Source organism: Brachycentrus maculatus, unplaced genomic scaffold (genome assembly GCF_059751285.1).
Source record: "Brachycentrus maculatus isolate JH-2025_06_01 unplaced genomic scaffold, ASM5975128v1 h1tg000374l, whole genome shotgun sequence".
Taxonomy (NCBI): Eukaryota; Metazoa; Arthropoda; class Insecta; order Trichoptera; family Brachycentridae; genus Brachycentrus; species Brachycentrus maculatus.
The window spans coordinates 1,085,516-1,090,613 of NW_028281123.1; positions in this window are offsets into that span (position 1 = coordinate 1,085,516).

Here is a 5,098-nt window from a genome sequence, read left to right on the forward strand (position 1 = left end):
GGGAAGTTGAAATAAACTTTGTTGACAATTATTTTTAATTTTTTCTACGGACTCGATTCAACGCGCAAACTTCTCATTGCATCAAAAAAATAACATGAAAAATGAAGAAATACATGTATAATTCAGTAAAACTTTTGCATTGTTATATAATTCTTTTGATCATTTTGAATAATTTTTTAGACTGTCTTCAATTATTTTCAAGGATTAATTGTAAGAAATTATAGCAAAACATTTTTACAATTTTTAAAAATATAATTTAATTCCATTTTATTATATTTTTGAATTAGATGTTGATTTAGCAACGACAAAAAAATCATCAAAAATATTTTCATACTTAAAAATCCCAAAAGTAATCTTTCCGTTTTCTTTGTTTTTAATTCATTTTTAATTAATGTTTTACTTAGTAAATACCACTTTTTCTTAAAATCTACTGTGACACGTGTTTCGATGCATTCCGCATCATTTTCAAACACCAAGTTTTATCAAACTCCGGTTTATTTTTCAAATTTCATAATTTATAAAGCAAATGATTATTCTCTTTTCGTTTTTAAAGTAGCCAATTTCACAAATGCCTTTAAATGTTGAAACAGAGTAAGTACTTTCCTAAGGTGACTATTTTTAAACATATTTACAATGTAACTGCTGTTTATGTATAGAGAAATATTTAAGGAGTAATAAATAGTATATAACAAGTCCATAATGTTAGATCGTTCTATTTGAAATGACTGATTTTGAAAATGAATGAAAATGCAATATTGTAAGAGAGAAAAAAGTATTTTTTCTCTCTTACAGTATTGCAGTATTGCGGACAGGTCCTTAATGATTGGATCAAATTTACCTATAAATAAAAAAATTATCAGTGTAATATGACCAGAACACTCTTTATCATTCATCATTCACTTTGTGTAATACCACTTGGGCTGGTAGTCATGAAGTAGTATTACACAAAGTGAACTATGAATGATAAGGAGAGTGTTATATTACCATACCACAAAGTTAACAATGCTTTTAACACACTTTGGACGGGAAAGGTGTTTCTACCCGTTGGGTCGATTGATGCTTAAGGACAGAAGGGTATTTATACCTTCTGCGCCGGCCTCATTTCAAAGGCAGAAAAGAAGGAATTATTTAATGTTTTTAAATGAATATTATGTACCAATCTCTTTGTTAAAGTCTTAACTATATGTACACAATTCGCTCACTCCCTTCAAGAATGTCATAAATCAAAAAACTTGATTTTTCAGGAGAACGTTTTTAAAGCTTAAAAATGTAAAAATATAACACAATGTATTAAAAATAAATATCAAGTCGCTTATTGAACTTTTTACTGTGCAACAGATCTTTTTAGGTAAAACCTGAAGGTTTTTTATCCATTTGAAAAATATTTAGTATATTTGAAAAAATAATTAAACAACACCTTTTCTTCAAAATGCAATAACAATGTTTTTCTGTTCTGTAGCGGGTAAATATTAAGTTAAAAATATGCCACTTTTGCTGGGCTATAGTACATTTTTGGGGCATTCTGAAAACACAATTGAAAATTGACGTTTTTTGATTTATGACGTTCTTGAAAGAAGGAGTGAGCGAATTATCAAATCCCGTCACCAGCGGTCCGCAGGCGCAAAAAACACCTGTCCGAAATGAATTGGTATCCAAAATACATATTATATGACCTGACTTATATTTTTCATTCATAATATCGTTTTAATTTCATCTTTTAAAATCTGACATTTCAATTTAGATCATAATTATTGTAACACATGTTCGATTTGTGCCTTATTAAATCCACACATATCTGCGGAAGGTGTTTTCTCTACAAGGCACTGCCATGGTCATAAAGCAACCCGTATATTTTAATAAAGAAATAATGTGTAATACTAGCTCAAATTTTATTTCCATATTGTATGTATAATGTGAATTAGGTGATATTGATTGTCTCACGTGTATTTTCAGAAGTTTGTGCGTGTTAAAATAAAGTATTTTTCTGGATAATTATGCATTTCATTTCACATTCCCTCCTAATACAGCCCTTACATTATTTATTTGATTCATCTCAAATACTGGATTAAGCCACAGAGGATTTGCCAATAAATTAAAAAAAAAAGCCACAGAGGACGATATATCAATATATGTATGTATATAACAGAGATGAAGTATCTTTAAATTATTTTTGACATCTCATCAAAGATGAAGAAGAATATGGAAGTCTGGGCATTTACGGGGCTGACGACCGTCATAGGCTGGTTTAAGTGATCACTTTACACATGTGTAACATTCATCAATTCTACCCATTATTGACAACCAGTGAAGTGAAATCTAGTGAAGTTCTAGTGATTCAAGAACAAGGTTTCTAAATTGGTTCATATATATAGAACTTCCAAGAATTTGAGTAGTGTGGTTGTCAATAATGGGTAGAATTGGTGAATGTTACACGTGTCTAAAGTGATCACTTAAAGCAGCCTATGACGGTCGTCAGCCCCATAAATGCCCAGACTTCCATATTCTTTATCTTTGATGAGATGTCAAAAATAATATGAAAATAACTCTTGTAATTGGAGATAATCCAGATTTTGTTAACAAGTATTTGGACACTCAAAATGTTGGAAGTATCTTTATATGAAGAGAATATGGAATGGTGGATATGGGTGTTCACCTCCGTGGTGTAATGGTTAGCGTGTTTAGCTACCGTGCTGGAAGTCCCGGATTCGATTCCCAGGGGGGGGGTGGTGATAATAAATATTAGTGATTTTACACTCTAATTTGTTTAATATAACAGAATGAAGCGCAGGATTGATCACCTTGCCTTCATGTAAGCAACGATCAAGATAACACTACGTCAATATGATGCAGTGCGCTATGCACCATTGGGTGCGGATATGGGTTAGAAGAAGATATAGTATATTCTTCAAACCCTTATCCGTACCTCAATGGTACATAGGGCAATGGATCATATAAACGCAGTGTTATCTTGATCATTAACATATGAAGGAAAGGTGATCAGCCCTCCGCTTCAGGTTCCAGTCCAGGGTAATATTGAATAAATATTAGAGTGAAATAATTACTTTTATTTATCTGTTCCCCCCTGGGAATCGAACCCGGTAATAAACAAGGTGGGTTATGAAAAATTAAACCATGTAGTGTTTTTTTTTCAATCTTATTTCAAAATGATTCAAAAGTAAAGTACATAGCAAAAAATTCAAGTACAATTATCCACACTGGAAGCCTAAAAGGTAAACATGAAAACTCAGATTGTTCTGTAGTTGCACAAGTTGTAAAAATGACACTTGTGCCCTTTCTGCTTTCCAGCATCAAAACGATTTTTAAATATTATTGCTTGTAGTATTTTAATGATTAGTTTCCTAACTGAACATGTCAACTCGCTTTGGAAATATGTCTAGAATCGATTGTACATTTTATTATTATTTAATATTGAAAGTATTATGCAGCCTAAAAAATTACAAAATAAATACAAAGTCATTTAGAAATACCAGTATATAATTACGAATCTGTATAAACCTTAAATATATATTGTATATAAAAAAAATCACAAGATATCTTTTACAAAGAAGTATAAATCACCAAAAAATAAGCGATCTTCAAATAAAATTAAAGAAAATAACAATTATCTCATAAAATAAAATAATAAAAATTAAGTAGATATTGCTTATGAAAATAACAAAAAATTCAACTTAGTACAGCATTTTTTTATTGTAAAAATTATGACTCATCAATTTAAACTTGTTTAATTTTTATTTCTTTAAAAGAAAATGCCCCTCTGGGTGTTGGAAAAGCTAGATCAGAAATACCTCTACCAAAAATTAAAAGAATAGCACCATTAAAAACAAGTGCAATGCCAGTTTAACCGTTTCAGTGCTAAGAATCGATATAATGATTTAAGAAAACACTTGTTTTTTACCACTTGGGTTTTATTATAGACTACATGTTTCAGAAGTTCATTCAGGTCTGTATAGTAACTAAAATATAAAATTGTTCTATAAATAAGGAGAGGGGAAAGTAAGGGGAAGGGGTTAGTCAACTACTTTCCCCTCTCCTTATTTATAGAACAATTTTATATTTTATATTTTAGTTACTATACAGACCTGAATGATGGAAGTTTAACTTCTGAAACATGTAGTCTATAATAAAACTCAAGTGGTAAAAAACAAGTGTTTTCTTTAATCACTGTAGCATGTCTTACAACAAAGTTAATGCCGAAATAATAAATAAAATAAGAATCGATATATTGACTGGTATATTTTGCCGAAAGTGACCTATCGATATACTGACAATGATGCAATATATTTTTTCGGTCCAAGCGGGAGGTTGTATCGCAGCATGTGTGTCTTTAAAGTTCAAATTTGTCAATGATATTCACAAATAAACAATTATAACAAATTTTTTGTGAAAAATATATGTAAATTTTTCATGAAAACCTATTGTTATAATAATGATGTTGAAAGCAATGGTCATTGCGAGATGTTTATTATATTGAAAGTTGTGAATGTGATGATGAAATTAGAATTAAATGTTGCCAATGGAGGATGTGCATCGATAGTGAAAAGTAAACAGCATTTTGTAATATATATATATATATATATATATATATATATATATATATATATATATATATATATATATATATATATATATATATATATATATATATATATATATATATATATATATATATATATATATATATATATATATATATATATATATGTATTACAAAATGCTGTTTTATTTGAACAGTTAGATATGTTCCACCAATACCAGAAAAAAATACTAAAATTAATCAACATTTCGGAAAAAATACCTTTTGTATACACACCCAATAAAAAAGACCGTAGTTCCAAAAAAAATTTCAGCAATTTTATGTAAAGGAAAAAATCTCAGCAATAAAACAGTTAAGAAAGTTAATGTTACGTTAACACATTGTTGTCGGGCGGTTTTTTATTAACCCCGACACTAATTAGGGTCGTATACTAATCACAAGTAACTGCAAACCCAATTCCAATCTTATACAATGTTTTTCGGCGTCTCGCGCTCAACCAAAAGTAAGCAATTAGAACGCTTATAAGCGTCTCCCGCTCTCATA